Below are 27,124 nucleotides of genomic sequence, written 5' to 3' on the forward strand. Positions count from 1 at the left end.
GTTTAGCCAAATCTACAAGGTAGATTTATTCAGAAAAATTGCTTTCCCAATCCAGTTAAATGCAAAGTCTGAATGGGAAGCTTGCTCTCCTGTATCCTGCCCACACACCCTCCTTACAAAGCACATCTCACCTTGTGGTCCAGCCTGTGAGCCAAGCACCTGCCCTGGACAGACAGACAGACAGACAGTCCAGGCAGAGATGGTGACCAGTGTGGGGGGACACACTGTCCCACCAATGGATATGTTCCCTGGCCTCCTGAAGGAGCCACACACCCTTCAAAGGTATTGCCTCCCATTACACATCTGCTCCTTTTGCATACATCTAGTGAGGGAATATGGAGGAATAAAAGAGACCTGACTTTTTTATGGCACTAGGACTCCTCCCTGCCTCCCTTAATGTCAAAAAAGCAGGAACTCCCCCACATCCAGTAACACAATCCTGAGTCTCCTAAGGCTGGATTACCTGAAGATTTTTCATTAAAGGAAGATGTGGGCATACCCCGTTATCTCCTCTTTGGAGGAGAGAACTTTGAGAATTCTGAAAATTTTAAACTATTTCAGGCTAAATTACAAATGACATTTGGTTCCATATAAATTATTTCCAAATTTTGATTACCATAAGAAAAAAAAGACTTGTGGCCCACTTTATTTAATCAGTGTCTTTTTTGAAAAAGGGGGACGTAACAGTTTATGAATGTTTACTTCAGATATTTCACATGCACAGCAAAATGTCAGGAAGGAACTATAAAATTTGTTCTCTAGCCTTACATAACACTGAGCTTGCTCTCCAAGCAAAATAATGGATTCTCTGTGCAGCTGACTATTCAGAAAGTATCAGCAACATCACACAAAGTGGGTGTTAGGTCAATAATAAATGACAGTGTTATGGAAAAAGGACAGGAAATAACTTTATGAGAGAAGAGGAAGGAAAACTTACATACTGTGAGGGTAAAGAAAAGGAAGCAGACAGGATAATTCATGGAAAGACCAAAACTGTAATGTTTTCAGACTTGATGAAAAACATTCTCACAAACATGCCTTGCAAGTATGAGGGGAAACTTCATCATTGTCAATCCTACCTACAATTTTCTTCTGCCAAAGAAAAATGGGCCTGGGCTGCTGTCCCTTTTAGTCCATGTGGAAGACAGCTTTGGAGTAGGATAAATTTATTTGATCTACTGCTTACAGAGAGCAGAAGGGAAAAAAGTGCAATTTTAAAATTCTAGAAATGGGGCTGTAAAAAAGACAGTAAAACTCATTTAACAGCAAACTGACAATATCCAGCAATAGAAAGACATGTGAAAAAAGTCTGTCACTTTTCCAACAGATTCCTTATCCCCATTTAAGATTTTTTCCTACTTGAGGTTTTTTTGTCTATATACAATTATATTTATAGCACACGTGGCATTTACTCCTCCCAGTTATTAGAAAGAAAATTATTATAGTTACAATATACAATGAAACTGTCACCCTTTGTTTTTCCCCAGCACTGTCTGTAAACTGCCACTCCTTATCTAGTGGTCAAAATGCAAAACTTCCAAAAGGTTTATAAAAAGGATTTTCTACAATATAACAAGTCATTCTATATCTGCAGGCATCAGTGAGGAGAAAAAACTACTCAGATTTATTTTATTATTGCTGTTGGCATTTCTGATGTCAGCATCAAAGATCTACCTAAAATTTCTATAAATGAAATAAAAAACAAACCACTGAGTTTTCAAATATTCATTCCCTTTTAAACCAGCCAAAAACTTCATGTCCCATCTCCCTACTTGTTGGAAGGAAAGATATGGTGACAAATTCTATACTTGAAAACAATCAGGAGCTCCTGTGAACCTAAGCCACACAGCATGTATTTTTCAGAACTCCATATACCAGTGTTAGATTGCAAGGACTTTGCTTGGTACCACACAGACACAAGACCAAATCAAGGCATCTCTTCAGCATCCAAGACAGGGCTGATCTATCACTGTGGGCAGTATTAGCCTTTCATATCTCATAAAAAGCTAGCAAATTATATTCTTCCAAAAGCACTCCATCTAAATGCACTTAGTACTACATGCCCTGCACCACCCTAGCTCCAGCCCCCCCAAGCACGTGCATTAGTGACTGGTGCAGTGCAAAGAAGAGAGGAGCAGACTTGAGCTGCTGCATCCCACTGTGGTTCCAGGGCTTGTATGCAACCCTGCACTGCTGCTGCAGGGACATTCACACCACTGCCAGCCCAAGCTGTGCACAGTGCCATGGAGAAAAGCAACTGCTGGAGGACCACCCACCCACACTGCCAGTGGGCCATGCAGGCCTCCCGTGAGAGCAGGAATTCCAGCCCCCACACCAGAAGCCCTGTAGGTCTGTGCCTTCCACAAACATGACATGAGTTGGTTTCTTTCTCCTTTGACCAAGCTGTGATTAAGTATGGGAGTCATTAAGTATGGGAGCTCTGGGTCTATAATGAAACATGAAGTCCAGCCAGGAACACTGACTCAGAGAAATACCTTTTCATAGGAAGTATTTAAACATTCCTCAATTAATTGCTTTCATTTTTATTCTGTGAAAAAATCCTCTCTCTTTTCTGATTTCAGATGGCAGTCTATAGATGACGTTAGAACTTCCTGCAGGATGAAAATTCCAAATAATACTTTTCTTCCACAGCTGTTAGTGAAAGCCAACAGCCATGCTTTGGTTACTATGCATTACAGATATTATTTTATTATTTCTCCTGAAATGCAGTACAGCAAAGTGGCTGATCTTTGGGCTTACTGCCTTAGAAAGGAGAATTTCAGTTTCAGTTCTACTCAAGTATTAAACAACCTTATTCAGACAGCCAACAAAACAAAACATTAGTTGTCACCTTTTCAAGGAGAGGAAGAGGCTGTATTTAATAAGGACTGTCAGCAGAAGGAACAATTAGAAGCAGTTAGAGCAAAAGATACTGTTCACTTGCTTACAGCTGGGTTCATACTCCCTCTGGCTGAAAAATGTTGTGTGTGAGGAAGTCTCAGTGTTTGAAATGTAAAACATCTTGTTAGTCCTATGAAAGTATGTGACAGATCAGCCAAATGCTTGAGCTGTGTGACAACTAGCAGGTTTTGTTGGCTTATTGGTTGGTTGATTGTTTTGTTTTGTTTTTTTTTCCCAAATGAAAATCTGCTTCAATGGCTGTAAGTCAACAACAACATATTTTGGCAGATACTCAGGTCTCAAAAATTTTCAGAGTTTTATTGAAAACAAGGACATAATACATATATCCAATTTTCTGTATCTGCTATGTATGAATTCATATAGTCATAATTTTACAGGATTTATCCCCAGAGGAAACAACACATGACCTGCTAACTTCACTTACTGAGTGCAAAATAAAGTCTTAATTTTGTTTATGATGAAAATGCTAAGAAACCTCCAAATTTCCCATGTAATATTCTAACCTATTACTACTGCATTTTATACTTTGTATCATTATTTAAGAGCTCTCTTTTTCTTTGCTGAAGTAATGTTTCCATATTTTCCCAAATCATAAGCAAAAGGAAATCAGAAACAAAATCAAGCACATTCAAAGTATACTAAACCAGAAGTCAGCTTGTATCTGAAATACAGTTCCAAGAATCAAATTCATGTGATCTGCAGTGAGCAGTCCCAGGCCCTGCAGACTGTGACAGCAGTTAAGTCACTGGAGAGAGATGGGGAGCTGCACTTGTTTATTCATGGTTCCTGTGGTGCAAACACCTCCCTGACTACATTTGTGCCATGCTACTCTTTCATCTCCCCCACAGGCTCAGATAAAGCTCCTGAACAAGTTGGGTTTTGCCACTAACAGGATCCAGTTACTGGGGTTATCTTGTGAGTATCTGACAGTAAAGCACTACAATTAATATTTACAAACTTCAAATACAAAAAGCAAGCAACAACAAAACCTTATAAATACTTATTTCAGAGTTGACTATATACACGCAATACTCAGTTTTCCCTCACTTTTCTTAAAAACTTTCAAAAAAGGTTAAAAACAAGAAAAAAAGTAATAAAGTCACTAAGAGGAAATGTTATTATATACACTCTTCTACTTTATCAAATTCTTGATGTTTGTATCTTTATGTATTGACAGAAAAGGTGGCTGAGAGACACAAGGATACTCACAGATTCTAAAAGTGGTTTGTGATTTCAAATACAATAGCTGGTTTGCATCCAAACATCTGACATGAATACACTCACTCCACAAGAGATTCTGTGTTGTTTCATTACATTTTCCTCCAATTGTCAGTGTTAGAAACTGTATTTTGTTCCAAAGGAAATTATCTTAGTACATCCCAATGATATCATTATTGTTGAAATAGAAGAGAGTATCCTTTCAGAGGCTTGAGCAAAAAATCTCAGGTTTGTCAAGAGTCTCTTAGAAAGCCCTCCTCAAAGGAACGGACACAGCTAGGGCAACCTTTGTTAAGAAGTTTTACAAGTGCTTCAGAAACACGTTTATTTATAAAATTATCTTACATAATTAAATAACAAAAGGTTCCTATACTCCAAACATTTTTCCTTCACTTTAAATGTGACATTTCAGTGGACGTTCTTTTCATTTTTCCCATGCAAAAACTATAATCTTGTCTACAGGAGCTACATTTACAGCAACCCAACAGATGCAACTTGCATGACCTTGATTATATATATGTAACTTATTCCTGAACAAAATTAATAATGAACTATAAGTACAGCTGTTTGCAAAGACCAAGGGCTCACCTCTATAAAGACGTACAGAGCAGGGTTAATCTCTACGGAGATGCAAGTATTTAAGTACAAAATCTACATGTAAAATAGGCTGTAGGAGTCATATTTACACAGCCAACATAAGGCCACAGCTTCATGTGTATTCAAGCTAGTTATGCCTTCCATTTTTCTACTGTTAAACTTTGCCTTAATTACATTGTATTCCTTGAACACTTGGCTTCACACCCATCTAGTTTCTTTCAACTAACTCAGCCATGCATTTTCAAATTTAAATATGCAGTCAGAACTGCAGGCCCTGAGCCCAGGCCCCACCAGACAAGATGATATCATCACACTGTCTGAGAGACATGAGCTGAGTATGGAAGAGAGAGGCTCAAAAACTCCACAGAGGAAAGGAGCTTCATGGTGAGCTGGACTGAATCACTTAGAAGGGCTTACAAAGCCTGTGCAGTCAAAGTGACCTGGTGTGGGCCCTGCAAGCACAGGTTTAACCAGCTACCCTAAGCTGCCACACTTCTCACCTTCACACTGGAATAGCATAATTACCAGGGAAATGAGAGAGGTAGGGCTGCTTCTTTATGAAGCTTGAAGTGTTTGTGGAATTATAATGTAACATTACATGCCAATTGTTCTTTTAAATAAAGGCTGCTACTGCTGAACATTTGCTCCCTGCATATAACAGCTAATGGTGTGCAAATAAACATATGAAGGCATACCCCGACCATTTTCAACAAGGCCAACAAAATATACCGAGCTTGATGTACTCACTGAAAACACTCCCCCATCTCTATATCAAAGCTTAAATTTTACCCTACTTCTGCATTATGCTTATGTTGAAGCAGAATGCAAATAACTACTCCCTTTTGCACATCTTTATGTACATTAAATACACCTCCAACAGTTCGTAGAGATATCTTTCAACAGAATTCAGAATAGGGTTAAAACATTCCAAAAGGCTGGTAATTACTTGCCAGGCTTCTGCAAGTGCTTTATGAGGGTTTATATATACACTCAAAGAAACACAAAAAACCACATGTGGTGTGACTATGTAAGCATGGGCAGCCTAGACAATACTTCTCCTTTTCACACTGTATTTAGCTTTTATGTCCACATTTTAGCTACTTTTAAATGGTGCATGCAATGCACATCCAACTAAAGTATTATGGACTGCTACAAATGCCTGGAGTCAAAATATGGTCATGCTCAGGCTGCTGAGAGTCATATCTGAATGGTCATGACTCCTTGCAAGTCTGGGGACCCTCACAGAAAGGGGCGACCGTGGTAATCATTGCAGCATCTTCCAGTCTTACCAAGCTCCCTGGTGGTTTTTTGCAGGCTAAGTGCTTTCTCAGATATTTCTCCAATCACATTTATTCCTCATTGCTCTCTTTTTTTAGCAAGATCAAGAAGAATGTGAAAAGTTATTACAGAATATTAATTTTAAATCTCATACTGTCAGCCTGGGTAATGAAACTCATAAATACAAAAGATGGACAAACGGAAATTAAAATATTTCATTTGGCTAAAAATTTAGAGGCATTCTTCAAAAAATGAAACTATATACCTAAAATGTCTGGCTAAAAATCTTGCTATCCACTTTATTTCACCTAAAATGAAAGGTTATAAGCCTACATTTGGATAAAGTCCTCCAAGGAGGCTGCCAGCTGTGTTGGCAGAGATGGTACAAGATCAGAAAAAATACAGCGAGCTCTAATCCCAAACAGTGGCGACTCCATGACTACAACTCCACTAAATCTTTAGTACATGCATTCTTAACATGTCCGTTTTTTGGGGTTTAAGATTAAATTTTCATACTTGGCTACACTGAAAAATATTACCATTTTGATTTAACACCATTCAGAGTCAAGGTCAAAGCAGCTTCTGAACTATGTCCATGTTTCCAGATAAACATTCCTGGAATAAACACTCCATGGACACGTGAAACACCTTCCCTCATACATTAATCTGGTGAGTGAGTGGATTCTCCATTCTTCTGCCAGTTAAGAAGAGAAATAGCAAACCCCAACCTATTTATTGTATTTTTGCACATCCTTCCAACACATCATTTAAGATGCATTAAAAACAGAATTACCAAACCTAAGTTCAGGATGTGTCAAGTCTGTACCACCTTGCTCTGTGCAGTTTGTTGAGACATAGCAACAAAATCAGAGAAATTCTAACACCCTTCATCTCATCCTGGCCATTCAAAACATTTGTTAATCTCAATACTGTAAGGATGTAATTCCTTACAAAGCCTGCCTCTGAATGGTATCACTGAACTGATCAGGTAGAAGATAACCTCCTCCTACCTCTAAAAAGAGATAAGTGGGACAGATAGAAGAAACACAAATTTCTTAAGCCTGCTTTATCTGAACACATGGGCAACAGGTTGCTGCAACATTTCTGAAGCCATTCAGAGTTGCAGAGAGGGTGCAGAAGTGAAATAAAATGTCCCATTATTTCAATGTTCATTGCTATTTCTCAGAAATCTATTAGTACCACTGATCTTCAGCAGATTCTTTGCAGTTCCTTTCTACCAACATAGGTAGATGCTGCTATAGGCTGAAGGCTGTTTTGCATAATCAGGCTTGTGTGCTTGGTATTAATATACAGACTTCAGGTTATCTCCACAGTAAAAAGGCTCTAATTATACTGACATCATCATCACTACGACTTCCAAAAGCAGAAATGGTAAAACAGCAGACTATAGAATGAAACTGTGATGATCTACTTTTGTTTACATTTTTGCATCTGCAGAATTATTTGGTGTCAAAATACTTCAGTAGCTATTTTTAAATAAAAACCTGCCCACTATGATCCAGGCTGAATAAACTCATAGCACATATGTTCCTCTTGCATTACTCCATGACAAAAGATTCAAAAATTCACATTTGAGGCCATGCGTTTCACCTGCACATTTCAGATGACACTGCAGAACCCAGACAAACCAGTTTCACCAATACTCCCAGAAAGATCAACTTCCTTTTACACAATGTACACCAGAAGAAGGAACTGTCACAAATTCTTTTCTGCAACTATGTCATCCTTTTATTGAGGTAAAATTCCTTATACAGGACATCCTGTAGACTATTTCTGCAGAAAATTAAATTCCACATCTCCCATAAAAACCCTGCCAGGGGAACCTAAGTGGATTTTCAGGCATTTTAGTAATGACAGTGAGATCTAATAATGCAATTAAAAGAAATTAAAATAAGCTGGTTTGCTTGGAGGCAATTCAGGCAGCCTAAACAGTCTAGATTCATCAGATTTAAAAGCAAAATGTAACAAAGTCAGATAATGAGAATGAAATACAAAAACCCAAACAGTTGTGTGATACACTCATGGAGTAGACAGGCTCTTGGAAATACCAACACAAATCCAGTAATCAAGGGGGTTAGCAATATAAGGCCTTTTTAGTACTGTCACAACATTAGTTACCTTTGTAGTGTGTATTTGCATTTAGGTGGTGTTCAGAAACTGTTAATGTCAGTTGTATTCAAGGTGTATGTAAACCAAGTAGGAATACTTTTCCTACGATTAACATATTTCAGAAAACACCTCTAAGTTGTAAACACATGCATGTAAAAATATCAGTCACTTTATAGATGCTTCATTTGAAGCACTGCATTTTTTGTTTATCTCAGATTATTTTAAAAAACTCCATTAATATTAAACAACCAACTGTCTGCTAAAAACAACCATCTTCTCTTATGTGAAAGATTATCTTAATATCCTAAGAGAATTTTAACAAAAACTAGAAGCATTGCTTTTCTATTTTACAGAGCTTTCTGTTTTAAAAATGTAACTGTGTCTCAAAATTAATAACATAAAATAAAAAGCAGTTTAATTGCCTTCCATAACATGACAAACTTCTAAAACATAATGTTTACTACACTGTTAATCACAGGCTTTAATACTGTATGAAAGTTTTCATTTCAATTTATTATCTTTTTCCAAAAGAAAAGACTCAAGTTCAAACTAATTATTAAAAAAACCAACCAAACAAACAAAAACTTATAGCAACTTGTTACACTTTTACAATAATCATCAGTAACCACATCTGGCTCAGAACACAGTGTGAGCATAAGCAGATTTCTCCTGGGTCTAACATGAGAAAAAAAAAAAACAAGACAATTCAATGACTATGACATTTCTAGAAAATATAATTGCTAGTCAAACAAGTTCTTACAAAGCACCTTTAAAAAGTAAACAGTAGCTTGGTTTTGCCATTTAAATTATATTTTTATGTAAGTTTTAAAGGTCTGTTAAAACAAGCTCTATAAAGAGATATATAACTACAACACATCTGACAGTTGTCAGCATAGGCGTCAGACACTGAATCTATCAGGCTCCCATGGGAGTACCAGAAGTCAGGACACACTTAGGAGATTTCTGATTCACCTACAGGATTCACCTCTAAGAGTCTGCACAAGATAAACACGGCGTAGATGTCCAGAAAAACGGAACAAATTTCAACAAGAGGTTTCCATAATTTCTATTCTGATAATCATTCAACTTGCACTGCAATAGTTTTTTTAAAATGCCTGCATGCTAAAAAAAAGGGAAAGAAAATTCGGAACAATCGTTCTGTCAACTGCTAATCTAATGCAAACTCACCACAGAAGTTTTATCGCAGCACTGATCTCCCCATAAAGTTGTCATCAAATTGGAAGGATATAAATTATATCAGATGCAAAGTTAAGTGCAAGAAGAACAAATGGCAGAACTGCCATTCTAAACTTTTCCCATGAAAAAGAACACACACAACGCGGACACACCCTTTCGCAAAAAACACGCTAATTCGCGGAATAGAAGGGAGATAAAGAAGTCAAGAGTGCCCTCTGCCCAGGAATGCCAGGAATCCCCGGAGGAATGCGTGCGAGCCAGCGGTCTCGGCGCCCCGCGGGGGCTCCGGGCCCCGCCCGCCCACCTGGAAGCCAAGGCCGGCAGCGGCACCTCCAACTGCGGCCCCGCAGCTCCGGGGCAGCTGCGGCCGGCCCCGCTCGGGGGGAAGACCCTCGCTCCTGACAACCGAAGGACGCAGAGCAAACGAAGGACTCCGGGAGTCTGTCCTCCCGGCAGCTCCCTCTCCGCTCAACCGCTGAGCTCGCCCGCCCCGGGGCGGCCCCGCTCCGCTCGCCAGCGCAGCCCCGAGGAGCGCCCGGGGCGAGCGCTGCCCCGGCACGGCCGGCGCTCCGCCAGCTCCCCGCGCGTCACCCGCCGGTCGTGCGGGGAGAGCCGCCGAGTTCTCGCCTCACGCCCGGGCGGGCCCAGCGCCCTCGGCCTTTGGAAAGGCGCGTGTTTAACGGAGCTGAGAGCGCCTCGGCGCCGGGAGCCACTGCCGGGGCAGCAGCGCCAGCGGCACCGCACGGCGACGGCTCCCGTGCCCGCCGCGCTCCCGTCCTGTGCCCGCCGCGCCACAGTCCTGTGCCCGCCCGGCCCCGGCCATCGCGGCAGGGAAAAGCGGGCGACGCAGTGCCCCCCTCAGCTCCCAGACCGCCCGCCGCCGTTCTCCTCACCCGTCCCGAGCCGCCTCTGTCCCGCAGGGGGATCGCCGCCAACTCCGCGCCGTTCTCTCGCCGCCCCGCCAGCCGCGCTCGCCGCAGGAGAGACCAGCGCGCACTACCCGCCCCCTCCAGCGGGGGGAGGGGGCGCCGCGGCCGGGCCGGGCCGGGGAGGAGCCAGGCGGGGGGCGTCCCGCAGGTGAGCCCGGGGGTTCCCGCCGCTTCCCCGCCCGCCCGCGGCCTTTGCTCTCCCTGAGGGAGCGCGCGGCGCGCACGGGGCCCCCAGACGGACACCTACAGCCGCGAGCTGAGGGGAGCCCGCCCTGCTCCTCCTCAGCTAGGGCTGCGGCGAACGGAACGGGGTGGCCACAACAGCCCTCTGAAGAAGAAACCCAGCCCCGGGCCCGGGTACTGTCGGCTGGAGGCCGCCTGACAGTCGGGTTTGTTTTCCCTCGCCGTGTGGAGGCGGCTGGCGAGCCGCCCGGCCGGCGGGAAGGGCTGAGGCAGCACAGGGACGGGGCAGGGCGGGCGCGCCTCTGGCCGTGAGGAGGAGGAGGAGGAGGAGGTGAGGGAAGCGCAGAGCGGGGCTACCGGGCTCGCTCCAACGGGGCAGCGTGCCCGTGCTGCTCCCAGAGCGGCGTCACAAGCACCTCGGGCACACCTTGGTGCCTCGGGCACTTTGGGTGATTTCCACACTGACTTCAGCTGGACTGGAAATATCACAAGGTTATTCCAGAATATTCTACACATAGAATGCGAACTGAAGTCCTGCCGTAATGCCGTGTGTCTCTTTCCCTCATGCATCAGTGAAGGAAAGGTAGGTGAGGGTTCACAGCTGTCCTCCAAAAAAACCCCAAAAACAGTGTCTGCAACCATGTCACAAGAAATGGGCCTCAGACAGTTCCTTTCCAGGCTTATAAAGTTGTCCTCAAGATTTGAACAACATTAACCAAGGAGCATAGTCAAAAGAAAGGTTCTAGTGAATCTACAGGGAGAAAAAAACCACGGCAAAATGTGATATATCCTTGTCCACAACAGAAAAATTCTGGGCAGTGAACATGAGAAGGAAAAATTTAGTATGAGTCATGAAAGCCATGTCAAAGTTGTTCAACAGGAGGAGCATGGATAGGAACACATCCTCTTCTTAAATCCAACAGTGCTGGAGGTCACTGCTCACATTTCTATCAGAGCTGCTCTGATACCTGTTACATGTCTGTGAAAACAAGCCCCATTAGCAAAGACCACTGGGTATACAGATATGGAATTTTATATAATTGTATGGTTTTTCTGTAGAGAATGGCCCTGTCTTAATTAGAATGTATAAATAGAAGAGTTCAACTGGAAAAGGCAGTGTTCCAAATACAACATCAGTATTAACTCTGCTGGGACACTGTATCTAGCTTTGGGTTCTCAGTTGGCAAAATAAAAGGGTAAAGTTCTCACAAATTCTCACCAGAAAATAAAGTGCATTCTAAGAATTTATTTTAAAACATGTATTTCAGTAGTATTACAAGTCAGTATTCCATAAGGTTCTGTTGGGTCCTGGAAGAAACAGTCAAAAGCAAAACAATGAGACAGTAGTGCCTGACAGCAAGTACTTGTGATAAAGTACTATATGGATGGTTAATAGATAGAAGGAGCTGTAAACTGTAGGAATTGCACAAATTATAAACAGCTCCAAGGAGGCAGCTAGTGAGGTGCTTGCAGATTACTGACAGTGTTTGTGGAGAGCATGGAAGTATTCAGTGGGACAGGGTCTGTCAAAACTTCTGTTGCGTGTCCAGATAACACTCTTAAGTTGATTCTCCCTCAGAATGGTTATTGAGAAGAAAGTCATAGATGTATGGAGTTTTCTGTCCTTAGTATTAACAAAAAAATATGTTCATGAGACAGAACAGCCCAAACTTCTGCTGCCATCTGATCTTTTACATACTTTGCCATTTAACATTTGCTTTTCATATGCATTTTTTTCCTCATGACTCCATAATCTTGGAACTGCTTAAGTAAAAGATGCATAGAGTTGGCTTAGCTCCTTTCCCTGTAGTTTTTGAGAAAGCATACAAAGCTTATACCCTCACCCTACCTGAAAAACTGGGTAACAATGAACAGAAAAGAAAGTAATTAAACTTTTTTTTCCCTCAGTTACATGAGTTGTGTGGCAACATTTCAGTTGAACTCACAGATATTATACAGACATTTATAATGGCTGTATTTTATTACAATTAGAGTTAAGAAACATGCTGACAGTTTGTTCAGCCTCATACTGTCGTTTGGTAAGATGTGAAGGAATTGCACTTAATAGAAAACAAAATGCTTAATTAGAGAGGTGTATACACCTATAATTTTCACATTGTTGTTAAAGGTTAATGAAGACTGTTAATCAATGATGTTGAATAATATTACATTTCCATTGCATTTAGATGCAAACCAGAAAAAGAAAAAACCCATAAGAATAATTTCTTGCTAAAACAACCAGTCTATGACGACTAGTCATTACTATATAGTCTATTATTAATTTTTTTCATTATATGCCTCTCAGGTAACAGCTTAGGAGACAATTCAGTTACTATCTGCAATGCTCAGCATTAAACTGCTCAGAAAACCTTGCTCTTGTTCTGCACCGAGTTTCAGAAAAATATGCCAAGACATTTTTCTTTCTTTTATTTCTTTCTTTCATTTAACTTTATTTTTCTGTATCAAAGATGAGGGAATGAAAAAAAAAGAAAAAGGTGGGACGAGCAGAATTGCTAAATTACTTGTATTGGCTGTGAGCTTCCCAAACTGAAGTTTTGACTGGATTTTCACAAGCTCTATCCTACACTTCTTGAGCCTTTGAGGAAAGTTTATTTTGAACCTTTGAGACTTTAAACTACAGTTTTATGAAATATTAAGTCCAACATTTTGGCAGACAGTTTCTTACAGATATTTGGCATATTCTGAACATGAGTTTTACAAGTAATTGCTTATAGTAATGCTGCAAGCATGAACTGTTCAGTAAGAGCCATAGTCCAGCTGTAATACTGTAAAAGTACAAGGTTATCCAGTGAGGTAAGAATTTTTTGAAGGAATGTATACAAACCCAGCAATAAGCTAAAATTGCACTGAGGACAGACTTAGGTCACATACAGAATATCATCTCTGTGCAGGCTGCCATTTCCTTTCCCACTCCTCAGCCAGTTATTTTTCCTTTCCTTGCCTTCGAGTAAAGGTTTTGGTCCTTGTTTACAAAACTGGTTCGACACTATGATTGATGTCTCTCTGTTCAGGCAGTGTATTATCAGGCACTTGTGAAACACAATACAAAATGGAGTTTGCAGCTCAAGCAAAAACAAACAGTAATGCCCCAGCAGCCTGTGCTGTAGATGAATTCCAGCTGCTGGCTACTCCAGCACACCTCGGGAGCTGAGCAGCTCTCCTGCATTTGTGCAGTGAGTATCTGTGTTGAAAGCCTGGTGTGTCAGTGCTGTGCTTGGCTCCTAGCAAGATACACCTCTATCTGCCTGCTCTTCCACTACACACCTGAGTTGGCACTTCATTATAGTCCCCCATTTCCTTTCAGGAAAGAATCTAATCCAATAATCACAGTAGAAAGTAGGGGGAAAATGTCTGGTATATAATTCCATTGAAGCACTGCTTCTGACTTATCTTTTACCATATATGTCGGAAGTTTTCTTTATTATCAAATATTAGATGTCTGTTGCTTAACAAATAGCAGTTATCCTTCTTACTACTATATTCAGTAAGCTACTAAAATAGACATTTTTATCCATTTCTTATTTCAAGAAACACAATCTTAAAAATTCAGGTCTTTACTTTCAGAGAAGGAGATGAGGCATTTGAAGAAATGTAACGATACACTTTTATCAGATGCTTTTTAATGTGTGATCTCTGGTTTATCCTTAAATACAACTAACCAAAAAAGGAGGCCTTTCATTTTCTACCTTTCTTATATTCCCCACACCTCCCCCTTTTCACAGGGGACCTTCTCTCTCTCTCCTCTCATCCTCTTCTCTGTCTCTTCCTCCCTTCTTCCCCCCCCCTCCTCCTTACCTGTCTGGGGGTAGCCCATCTTTTACATTTCTCCCATTTCTCTCTTCTCCCACATGCAGCTGTCAAACACAGGGTACTGCTGACAGAACCCAGAGCACAGGGTTCTCTCTATCTCTAACCCTAGCATTCCATGAGCTCTAAAACAGCCTGAATAATCCTAGCCATAGATTCAAGAACATATTTACAGTGCAGGAGAATAAGACTTATTAAATAAAATGTGGAAAATGACAGATTATATTGTAAAACAAGAGATTTATATTTTCCGATCTCTTCAACACTGGAAAACACTGTATATTAGCTAATGCATGTGAAGGAAAACCTTAGGAGATGAAGATTTAAATTGTAACTTGTCTTTATGTAGAATTTAATTTCATCTTAGCTCAAGTTTACAAATACTCCTCATGTTGAATATAAGACTGTACAATTATTAACCTTACTTATGTACACAGAAATCAAGAGTGAGATGAAGAGAAGACACCATTGACTTTAAAAGCTGTTGGGGGAAAAATACACACAACAGAAGGTTTGATCATAAATAATATGATAGTTTCAATATTCATTTAAGAAAAAATATGTAGTCAAGTAATTAAGTAAATAATTAATACTGATAGGAATTTAAGTTGAAGATTTTGGACACTGTTCAGCATCTAGCCACAATGTGGCTTTTTGATCTCCCATTCTTCTCCTCGGATAACTTTTGGCTAAATCCATGTTTTTTTCCTTCACCCAAGTGACTCAGTCTTGCTCCCACTAGACTTATTTCAGTAATCCTAGCAATGAAAAAAGGTTTTTTCCAGAAAGAGCCTGCAAAAAGCCCAAGTACTACCAAATGCATTAAACTTCCAGAAACCATTGTAGTTGTTACCTGCTTGGCATGTGCAGCCCTCCTTGGCCAAGCCCAGGCTGCAGGAACAAACTAATTTTTTAAGAGTAGCATAGTCTGAGCCTCTATGTCCACAAATACATATTGATTTACTGGCATTGGCAATGTTTTTATTTAAAGACAGCTTAAAGGGTGTATTGTTTCAGTCATTGCAGGTGTAAACATTGATTCATTTATCACAGAAATTGTAATGTAGTAAATGAAATGGCTTCTATGCTCTTTATGCATGGAGCTCTTATTTATTTCAATAGAGAAGTGAAATGTTAAATTACCTGTGTCTTAATCTAAGCATCCCTATCCCAAGTAAAAATTAACTCTTTTTTCTTAGGCGTTTATGGATGTCTTAGAAATTACGGTTTGGGGTGGGTTTTTTCCTACTTTTGGACAAAGATAAGGAAACGTTTGTGGGAGCCTAAAGCGGTTCCTGATCCAAGCCCTTTCTCCAGCTGGGTTTGGGGGGAGCGGCCGCGGGCCTTTTGTGCTGTGGGGCAATGGCACCACCTGGTGGCCTCGGTAATTGTAACAGCTCGGTCCTTCGACGCATTCCCGAGTCGCTGGAAAATAAAGAACAGGGAAAAAAATCTTTAATATTTTACATTTGTTTTTACTTCCAGCTAATTTTATTAGTTGGGTGAGGTAGTAGCGTTTAAACAGTTTCGTGAAGCAATATTTTCGAAGAGATGTAAACATTTTAGTAACGTCCAGTTATTTTAAGAATCAACTCAGAGATACTACCTACACCTTCTCCTTGAAAGAAAAACATCACTCCTGATTCACCTACAGTAATCTAGCTGCTGATGCACCGAAGACTCAAGTAGATAACTGTAGCTTTGCAAGCTAGGGAAAACACAGAAAGAGAACTTAAAGGCAAGTTTTAGAGGATTGGAGTTTTCAACGCTAGAATGTACATGTGTAATAATAAGCATTTAATGGAGATGAAATTGATGAAATTTCTTTTCAGCATTTCAGTTTTTTGAAATTTTTAAGTTCCACTTATGAGCTAAGTACTCAATTTTCTTATATATAACAACTCTTATAAAAGAGTTGAACAAACAAATTAAATTAACTCAGGGGAACTAGTTCATCCTGGCCTTTGCCATGGTTTGGTTCCTTGTTCTCCTTTGAAAATAACAGTGCATTTGATGTGTTTCCATTCCAGATCCCACAGCCATCCATTGCTTTAAGAGAGGAAGCTTACAGCCTAGTTATGAGTCAGCAGATAATATAAGGTATTTTAAATTCTCAAAGATGGGGGCTTTGGTGGTGCAATAGATTCTGTCTTTGGCATTTGTGCAAATCTGCTCCTTTTTACCAGGAGAGATGTGTTTATATAGATCTGGCACTATGCTAATGAACTAAAGTGCTACTCCAGTTTTCAGTTAATACTATTTTCTTTAGGAAGAACTCTTCCTGGTTAGTGTTTTGTGACTGTAGAGGGTGCTCTTAAAATGCTGGAGATGGTAATAATATACGGCAATCAGTTCCTTTTTCTATAAAGCTTATCAATGTTAGGATGTTTATATTTAGCAAAGGACATTGTAGAGCTAGTGTGTTTTATTTTTGATGTGAGCAGAGTCACTATCCACATTTGCATCCAAAAACATCCCTGGAAACTTTTTCTGGATTTAGTTTATTTTTGCAAGTATGTTTCTGCCAAACAGTGATAGTATCTTCTGAGAAAACTATTGATGTGCTCTAAAACAAGTTGAAAGAAATACTAAATAGAGTGTATTTTTAGTTGCAAGGCCATTGTGAGTTGAATAAGAGCTTTTTGTTCCAAATAAGCCATTTAAATATTTTAAAAAATCCTTAGTTACATAAAGAAGATGCTTCCACATTGTGCTATCCGGGATTCTGTTGTGAAGGATTTAACTTTATTTTACTTTTGTTTGTCTGTAGTTTTATTGATTGCCTCACCATATTCCCAAGCTATCTGTTTTCTTATACTTTTGTAATTAAATTAGCAAGTGAAAAGAATCCTAGGTGCAATAGACTAAATCAAAACGTATCCTGCTATACTTTTCCCTTAACAATACATATTTTTTTAAAATACAAAATTTTATGTTCCCCTCAGTACAGCCAAGAAACAATTGAGTTAATTCTGTGTGCTTAAGAAGTGTTGCTTCTTTCTAATGAGAGTGGAGTCTATAAACCTCAAAAAGATAATAATTTTGCTTTAATAATCAGAGCTGCCCATTGTAAATCAGTGTAAGGAGGACTAATATTCCCTAGGTGAGGCCACCTTTAGTGAGACCAAGATGAGGCTACAGACTTGTGGCAGCCCTGCTCCGAGTCGGGGATGTGGGAGGTGATCCCTGACTGACTGGAGCTGCACTGCAGCACCAGAACTGCCCTTTGCCCTCAGAGGTCATTAGACTGGCAGGACATGAAACAGGTACTACAGAAGCAGAGTTTTCCCTAGTCAAACTTTTTCTAGCAACAGCTACTCTGCTCCTTACACTGGATTTATATATTTACCATGAGATGGTACTGTTAGATGGGAACTCAGTCTATTTTCTAAGACTTCACCAGTGATCACTCCCTTGGGATTCAGTGTCACAAAGACTGTGACTCTTCACCCTTACAGCAGCTCTGCTGTAGGCCCAGTTTAGTGCACAGAAGTCAGTGCATCTTGTTTTGCCTGGGGAAGTCCTCTGAGCATTTCTTGGCCAAATTCAGCAGCATCTATTCTAGGGAGACTTTGCCAAGATCATTACATTAGGAAACCTTGTCAGCATTGGACCAAGCTTAATAGCTGTTTACTGGCTTCCAATGAGATGAACTTGTCCTGTTCCAGTCTCCAGCTTCCACATAAATTCCTCACTAGCAGCTTGCAGGTTAGAGCATGTCCCTGGATCATACAAAGGGGACTTGATGTTACCTAGCACAGTGACTGCAGGCTTGCCATAGTCAAATGAAATTCTTTGTGAGAGCTGGCAAAAATTAACTATTGCCACTCATCTGGCAAGTCTCTTCTACAGAAGAAATGTTGCTGCCTGAGGTCTGATTGAGGAAAATATTTCTGTTGCAAGTCATGAACACAATGATTGGCCAGAGACAATGATTTTGTCTCATAGAGCTTTCCTCTTCAGGATTAAGTAGAGATTTGACCAGACAAAACCTAGGCCTCATCCAACCTTAAGCACGCAAACTATTAAGACAAATAGTCATACTTAGTTCTCTTTCCATTCATGGTATTTCTGGTGGGCAGTGTTCTCACTTCCCTAGGAGAAATTACAAGTGTTTCCCCTAAACATCCCTTATACTGAGGCTCTTTAAATGGAAAGTTAGAAATGCAAATCTTATACCCTCAGAGTCAAGACCTGAACACAGACTTCCTCTGATAACTAATCTTTTCTTCACCGAGCTGTTAGATAAAACAGATTATACTTTTCCTCCCATTTTGTAAGGACAGGTTGACTTAAATTTCTAACTCTAGGAGAGAGTTCAGGAATGTATTTTGTAGATTTTCACACCTCTGCAGCTCACATTAAAGGACCAGAATATCAGAAACAGACGGAACTCAATACCCACCATCTTTTCTTTATAATGGCCAGTCAGGATATAACTTATCAAGTTTAGTCATTCCTGTAGTGGATTCTCTTTTCCTGAAGTGTGAAAAGACCAATGCATTTCGTTTGGGGTTGGAGACTTCACTACACAGCAAACATCACAGTACCTCTAAGCTGCAGCCACTTACAAAAATTACCCAACACGTTCTACATTGAGTCTGCCTTTACTGGTTCACTTCCTACAGCACAGTCTACAATTCTAGAATATCTTAAAAGCTCAGGAAAAAAAAAATCTTGCAATGTACAGTACTTGCGTATTTCAAGCAGTGAAAGCTGTAAATGATGCACATGCTGGAGTGACAATAAGACAAATGGAAGTTTTCATTTCAAAAATACAAACCAGAAGACAGATAGTTTGTTTTGCTTTAGGCAAAGCATGAATGCAAACATTTAAACTGCAGAAACTCCTCTTTCCTTCTGTGGCCCCTCTGAGTCATTACATTAATTACTTGGAACTATTTACCTACTTCCCTTCATTTAGGCCCCAGGTGCAGAAACTGGGTACAGAAAATTATTTTCATTCTTTTTTCTAGAGTGAAAAAACAATATATGGAAACACTCATCATTTCCTCTCTGAAATCCATAAAGGTAAGAAGGGGTGGCATCCTAATACATATATTGTGTTTTCCTGGTTTTAATACTCTATAGCAAAACACAAGAGTGGTAGGGGGTGTCAGTGATGTTTCTTTTCTGAGGTGCAGTGAAAATATTTGTTTTGTTTTGTTGCATTAGCAGGGGCAGCTGGCAGTGTTTGTACTTATGTATCTTCTAGTACTTCACTGAAGGGATACCCCTAATTCTTGAAGATAAATATCTTATTTTACAAATGTGCTGACCTGTGCTTATGCGGTGGCTTTGACAGCCTCCTTCTGTGATCAGTGTTACACTGTCTTTGAAATGTGTCCTTGCCCAGCCACATCCAGGCATACACTTTTCCATATGTGAAACTAGGGAATTAACAGAGGCATTGAATGTTTAGAAAATAAACAATAAATCACATTAGAAATTTTTTTTTTTAAATCATAGAAGAGGCTGAAAACCTAAATTTCTAAATTGGTAGCAAAGAGGTTCAGTTTCAATGTCTACAGCTCTTTTTGGCAAGATAGCCATGTCTCAAAGCTCTTGCTTAGAGTTTAATTTCTGACTTCCCTCTGGGGAAAAAATGAATTAAACCTTTTCTTGTACTCTTACTGAGATGTTCTTCTGCTCTTCATTTTGTAATGCAAACAGCAGACTGTAGGACATGGGCTGTATAGATATCTTTAAATAATAACTAACAAAATCTATGGCTATTTTCACAAAATGTAGTCAACTTCCCCCTTCCTAATAAAGAGTATCAGTCAATCCCAGGGTAGCCCAGGTCATCAGGGGGTGGCTACTGAGTCTGGCTCCCCCTGTCACAGCTGCCTGGCAGTGGGCCCACCCTCAGGAACAGCCAGCTGGCTCTGCTGTGCAGTTCAGCTTCCTCCAAGTTTGCATGTGGACCTGTGAAGCAGCTGAGTGTATTTTGCCTGATCGGCTTATCTGTTGTCAATCCAGAGAGTTTTCCCATTGCCATGAGTGCTGATGATGCAGTCAGTTTTCAGCATGGCCCCTCTGCTCTGTCATTTCTGCTGCTCTGTACTGGCTCTTCAAAAGATCAGATCTGTTTCACAGATTTTACTTGTTTTCAAGTCAGTTCAGCCTTCTCTGTTCTGATATGGCTTGTCCAGATGCACAAGTTTCTTTTTGCAGTCTGCCAGGTTTTGGCCTCAAGCAGACTCAGACTATGAGAAAGTAGAGGAAGGGCTTGTCTTTCTCTTATTTTCCAGCTGCATACCTGTGAAATTATACAAGCTGTAGGGTGACCCTTCATTTAGAATATCTCCTTACAGCATAGATGTGTGTTCATCATTAATGACACATCTCAGACTTTACTCAGAAATATCACTCCCTCATGGAGCTGTGAGCAGTAACAGTACAAACAAAACCAACATCTCCCATGTTCAACCTCTGAGATGTCAAAAGAAGAGCATAAGTAGCATCTGCCATAGAAACAGAACTTTAATTTCTGGGGTGTAAATCCATGTGTTCAAGGATTTTCAGAGGCAATTTTAGGATTAATTAGAGAGAGTACCTTCAGAATAAAAAAAATACTTTTTTATAAAAAGAACTTTTTTAAAATTAAAAAGATTGTGTATACCCAAAGCATGCAGCACTTTGTCACAGCACATGCCACAGTCGAGGTGGCCATGGTACACAGAGTATCCCCATGCAATTTCAGCAGGAGCAGGCTTTAAGCATTGGCCCATACAGAGCAACATCATGTCACACCAGACACGATCTGCATTGCAATTCATGCACTGCACCTGTGTGCCCTCTGGTCCCTTAGGTGGTTGGTCAGTGCCCCTGGGCACTCCATGGCTCATTGCTGGCAGTGCTGCTCACAGCTGTACCCACTGGGGATGAGGCTGGGCCACAGCCCCACTCCCAATCACCACAACCTGTGTACCTACAGCACTTTCTATTCCCAAATAATAGTCTTTCTCTGAAAAATAAAGTTACTTGACCTAGTGAACATAAGATGATATTGTAATTCATTTAACTATTTAGTAATATTTTTAATCCCATCAGATTAATATCCTGTTGTATTTAGCTACCTAGATGAGGGAAAGCAGTATTTGTAAAACCATATTTTAATATCTGATCTTTTTTATTGTATGTTGTCTTCTTGTTCAATAGGACAGCAATGGAGACATTGGTACTGATACTCACTGCTTTACATAACCTCATGATCTTATTTTCTGTCTCACCTCAGTAGCACAAGTTTTCACAAGTCTGGCACGACAAAAGTCTCTTCAGATTGTTTTTAATCATTCTCAACATCTGGACTTTTTCTGTGGTGGCAATGTGCTTACTGAGATGTGAATTCAAATGAGGAAAAGCAGTCAATTCCCAGATTTCAATATCCAATGCAGATAAATTTAAGACCTTGCCATGAATCAGTGGTGGCCTTTCTAAGCTGGGTTCCTGCTAAATGCAAGATGAACTATTACTCCAGCTTCAACATTCCTCCCTCATTTAAACAGTGGTATTGACAGGCATAGAAAGAGACAGTTGTTAGAGCAGCTACTTCCATTCACTTCTGAAGAAAAAGTATCAGATCAGGTGCAGCCATGCCTACTGGATAAGTGCTTAAGCAACCACTTAGATGCAGGAGCCATGGCCATCGTCACATCTTCACACTAAGTACTTCCAACAGGCACCAACAGATTTCATTCAGTGCTCTTCCAAACCACACTACTTGGAGTCATCTCATTTAGTATGAATTATTTGCTTTTCAGCTGTACTCAAATTTGTCTGCTTTTTAATTGGTTGTTCATGACCTTCCAAATCTTGTTGCAGCTTGTCAAGAACTTCCAAGAGCATAGTCCATGTCAGCAATTAGCACATTCAAATTTGCTGGCAGGTAAATTTATTACAACAAACCTAGTAAGGATGACATCTGAGCATGTGTCCAACCTAGGTGGACTGAATTCCTCAGATACATGAAACTGCTGATACTATTCCTGCAGAGGTACCTTCTTGAAATGGGGCCTTTATGTCTGTAAGGATGGGTAGCTGCTGAGTGGAAAAAAAAAAACAAACCCCAAACCCTCTGGTCTGGAAATCTATTTCACATTCCTTTCTCAATTTTCAATACTTAACTAATTCTACCTATGTGTTCACACATTCTGATTCAAATTCCTGTTTAGTATGATGTGTAAAAACTCAGGGTTAACATGGTAATGTAAAAAGTAAATATATCTGGGAAAGAAAATTAATTTTAAATTGTAAAGTTGTGCTTGAAAGTTAATGTTTACACTATGCATGAAGTCTGTGAGTCATGATTATTCCTGCTATTTCTGATTTTTGCTTCAAATGAAATTGGGTGGATTATGAAGAATGTTACTGAATTCTTCTGCTTATTTATAAAAGGAGTTGGAATTTTTGGAGGATGTAGAGTGCAATCACAATCATAGTGTTTGAGGGCAGGGAACTAAAGAGTCTGAGAGATCTTTTCCATAAATACAGTGTTCTTCAGGCATAAAGGCTTGGGAAGGAAACAATTCCTTCTAATTAGGAAAGTAATTTTTAGCAGAAAAAAAAAGATGTAAAAGCTTAGGGACTGTTCTTGTCAGAGAGAGATGTTTCCGAGAAGAATTAGGGCAATAGAGGATTATTGTTTTGTTAAGCCTTTGATTGAGATCTCAGACTTTCATCAGTTTTGTGGCAATGCAAGCAGAGATCTAAAGCTCAAATGCATCTCAGAAAAGAGGTCTTGGAGAAAGAAATTAAAATAAAATAATTTTTCTTTTAAAAAACAACCCAGACTAGGATTTAGCTTTTGGGTATTTATAACACCCAGTTTATAGCCAAAGGGAAGTTTTTCTGTCATCACCCTGTTACTTTTACAAACAAAGGGGAAAGCATTGCTTTTGATTTCTAAAAACATTGTGTTAGTTACTTAAAAAATTCCAGACTAGAGCATGAAAGATCTTTTGGAGGAAAACTCCAAAGCTGTTGTTTAGAAGCTGCCCTGAGTATAGTCAAGATTAAAGCACTTAATGAAGGCAAAGCTTACTTATCTGATCAGGTTTTAGCATAATGGTCTAGCATGTGATATTATTTTGTAAAAGTTACATAATTTTTTGTTTAAGAGCATACTTTACTTTCAAGCAGCACAAACAACATTTTTAACTTGTTCAGACCCTTGGGAAATGCAAGCAGATTTGAAGAAAAAAATTGAATATTTGTTAACAAAAGAAAATCATTCCTTTCTGTGGCTTGGTTAAGATGAAAACAAGACAGGAAACTAATAAAAAGGATCAGAGAACCTGGAAATAAATGTTGACAGGCTTGTGCACTGGCAGTTTAAAATCACATATTAAGCATTAGCTTTCTGCTTAAGTGTTTGCCCACAAGATTGCCTTTCCCTAGGAAAGTCTAGAGATTACCAACAACTCATTTGTGTTTGCAGGTTTTCTGTGAGGATGTGTGGGTACATCCTACCATTTATCAGCCACAATGCACTGAGGTCACAAGTCCCCTGCCTCATTAAAAGACAGTGAGCCAATTGAAAAACAACTCTGTTCTCCCGAGGAGCATCTGGACATCTGGTGCAGGAGTAGTCTGCTTAATTTTGAAACAGACTAATCTGGGAAGAAACTAGGCAGTTAGACAAAAAAATGGGTAATAAAACCTTGGATATACAGGGTTTTCCTGTTTTGACAATAGAATTTGTGGATTACAGCTTAAAGCTTTTTAGGGTTTCTCACACACTGAGAAATAGAGTTTAAAAGTTACAATATTAAATAGTGGGACAAGAAAAACAAAAGCATGACCCTACACCTCTGTGGAAATATCTCAGGGCTTCATGAAATCATCAACTGAATATTGAGTGCTGATAGACCCAGCACACCATGATGTAGGAGCATTTATCATCAGGATGTTTGTTACTGCCAGAAAACAAAGACAGAGAAGGAGAGAAGGTGGTGGCTTGGCTCCTTATGTGCCCAGCATAATGCAACCTGTCACATTACAGGGCAGTTCATAAGCCACTATACAGGCTTGTACCAACTGCCAGTGCACTCCTACAGACAGAGGGTGACTGCTGCTGCCTGCTGCCATGCCATCCATCTCACTGCCATGAAAATACAGTGCTAATTCCTGCACTTCAGACTGCTTTTGACTAAAAATATTTACTTCATTAAGCTTTCAGTAATCTGTTCTTCCACTGGCTTGGGGAAACTGCTCTTATACCTTGAGAAAATTGCCATTATGTACAGTCTTTTCCACACCAAGGAACTGCTTGCCATATTTTCACTCATCTTTAAAAGGGAAATAGTCACCAAAAAAAATTATATTTGAATGCAACTTCAAGAGTTTTGTTCAAAATGGTCCTCCAGAGAGCACAGTAAAAACAGTATCTCTTGGGGAAGCAATGGAGAAGCTTTCACCAGAACTGAGAATGCAAACATTCATTGCTTCTACAGCCAAGTAAATTATCACTATTTTGTGACACAATATACTCAATCAAAATGAAATTGCTGTTCGTTTTCTTTATTATTCCTTTTTCCTCCTCAAGATGTTACATTCCCTGTTGAATATTAAATTTATTCTGGTTAATCAGGAAACAGTAGAGTTACCCAGCTGGGCAAAACACTGCATTGCCAAATAAAAGGACACTGCTCCGCTCACCATGATCTCCTCCTGATGTAAATAATGGAGTAAAATGGATAGCAGCACTCTTCTGTCAGCTTAATGCTACAACTTCAAACTTCTGCCTGAGGAAAAGGCCGAAAGAATGTTAAACAGTACTCTTAAAAACTAGCTTTCCTTTCTGTTAGATATCAGCTAATTAATTTTTTGTTATATTCTAAACTAACAAGGTGGAGTGAGGCTTTGTAAAGCTCCCCCTACCTCATTTGTACAAAGAAAGAATAATACCCAACAAAGAAGTGTTTCTGCTGTTGAAAGAAGGGAGGGGAAAAAAACTGAAACCAACATGGAGGTAGAAGAAATTAAATGCATCTTTTCCTGCCTCTTTGCCAGCTGTAGAGAGCTCAGTGATGGAAAGAGAGTGCCACATTCAGTTACTTCCTCCCACAACACAGCAAGCAGCAGAGTAACTGATTTTGTTGTCCAGTTCCAGGAACAGATGTGGTTTGAATTTCTGCACACATGGGCCTGAGTGCCTACGCAGACTGAGGTAGACGTACCCTGCTTATTTCCACATGCTCACACTCGATTGAGAAGGACTACCTGTAACTTTTTCAATCACCCACAGCCTGTAAGCTGTTCAAGCGTAGCTCCAGAGCCAGGCTTATGCTGTGTCACCAGCAGAAAGGCTGTGATAATGCATGATTAGTCCAAATCCCTGAGAAGAAGTGAGACAGCTGGGACTACTAAACCTGGCACCGCTGGTTTGTAGCGATCAAGTTGTGCACTGGAGTAGGGAGACACCTGGAAGCCATTTCCTGCTTGTGAACTGTTCTCCCTCCCCCTTCCTCCCAAAGATAAGTGCATGCCATGTGGCTTTTGGCCACAATGAGTTTTTTTTGAATTTGTAACATCAGGAAGGTTTGCTTTAAAGGCACAAATCCAGATCTTGCCTTGCATACAAAACTTCAAAAGACTGTTTTTTCCCCATCTAATGCTCCCCCGCCTCTCCCCCCCAATCTCTTCTGACTTCAAATTTCTCCAACTCTGAAAAAGTCCTTGCAATTTCATCTTGAAACTGGCAAATGAACTTTAAAAGACTGGACACTGTTTAGGTACTGGCCTTAGTTTTTCCAGTTCCAAAGCCACAGATTGTTGTTTTCTCACCATACTTTGCTAACGTGCAACAGGTTAAGATCTCCACACATGCACACACCCCCACCCTTAAGTACTTGAAGTTTCCTTGGCTTTGAAAAGTAAGCACATATTTTGTCCATGAGAATGCCTTTGAGCAGTATCTCTTTTGTCAGTTAGCTTTCTCTTGTGCATTGTAAATCTTTCCAAGAGCTATCTCCTAACTTTTTTCCTACTTATTATTTATTTTATTTTGTCTCTGGAAATGTTTCATTCAACAAAATAGTCTCACTGTTTTAGCCTTTGGGCAAGATGTTGTTTCCCCTGAAATCAACAGAAGCCACCAAATTCTAAGATGCCAGAAGCTTTCCCCTTTTTCACCTCTGCACGGAAGTCCAGAAACATGCAACACTTCACCAGTGTGAGGTGGCTCCAGCCTTCTCTCAATATTTTCTATGGAACTGTTGGTCTTAGAAAAACTAGCAGAGGTGGAACACTCCTGTATTTTTGACACAACTTTGCAAACAACTTCCAAATAATTAGTTGGGGTTTTTTTTTATTAAAGGAAATCCTAGTTTTCATAACTGAAATCTAGAAGTTTTTGAAAACAAATTCAAAAAAAGAGACAAATTTTAATAGGGCAATAAAAATGGTTTTGTGAAATCTCTTATAAAATGTCACTCTAGTAGTCTTCAAGGTTTTGAGAAAATTACACCTAAATTTGTTTCAATATACAATTCATTAGTATTATGTTACTATATAGTTGCAGTAGTTGTAAGATTTTACTAACTGAATTTCATCTTTTAACCATTAGTCTGTAGCTGCTAAATCTGAATACAGACTTAGCCTTCAAGTCTTACTGGAAAAGTAAGACTTTATAGGAAAGTTACACTGTCCCTCTTAAGAAATAGAAATAGTAAGATAGAGTGAGCAGATTACAGCAGGGGCTGGCTCCCACCAAAGAAGCCAAACATGATATTACAGCCAGCATGGTAGCGGCCTTATCAACCAGAGCTCCATCCCACAACACCACAGCAAGAGAAGGGAGGGCAGCAGGGGTTAAGCAAAGTCCAAGAACCCGGCGA

The 27,124-nt window shown here is 40.0% G+C and overlaps 1 protein-coding gene and 1 long non-coding RNA gene across 3 annotated transcripts in view; one reads left to right on the plus strand and one right to left on the minus strand.

The window, feature by feature from the left end:
* CGNL1 (cingulin like 1) overlaps positions 1 to 10,373 on the minus strand; it is a 54,826-nt gene extending 44,453 nt beyond the window's left edge. The window contains exon 1 of one of the 2 annotated variants that reach the window (XM_059858267.1): positions 10,236 to 10,373. The gene's annotated coding sequence lies outside the window, so the exon portion shown is untranslated. Of the gene's footprint in view, positions 1 to 9,333; positions 9,476 to 10,235 lie in introns of those variants that run through there. The other variant, XM_059858269.1, reaches the window with a different exon arrangement.
* A 464-nt stretch (positions 10,374 to 10,837) lies between these two features.
* Positions 10,838 to 27,124, plus strand: part of LOC132333305 (uncharacterized) — a 36,380-nt gene continuing 20,093 nt past the window's right edge. The window contains exons 1-3 of the long non-coding RNA XR_009488126.1: positions 10,838 to 11,037; positions 16,313 to 16,382; positions 19,259 to 19,313. This is a non-coding gene — a long non-coding RNA (uncharacterized LOC132333305). The remainder of the gene's footprint in view (positions 11,038 to 16,312; positions 16,383 to 19,258; positions 19,314 to 27,124) is intronic.

The sequence above is a fragment of the Haemorhous mexicanus genome, chromosome 13 (assembly GCF_027477595.1).
Source record: "Haemorhous mexicanus isolate bHaeMex1 chromosome 13, bHaeMex1.pri, whole genome shotgun sequence".
In the NCBI taxonomy this organism is placed as follows: Eukaryota; Metazoa; Chordata; class Aves; order Passeriformes; family Fringillidae; genus Haemorhous; species Haemorhous mexicanus.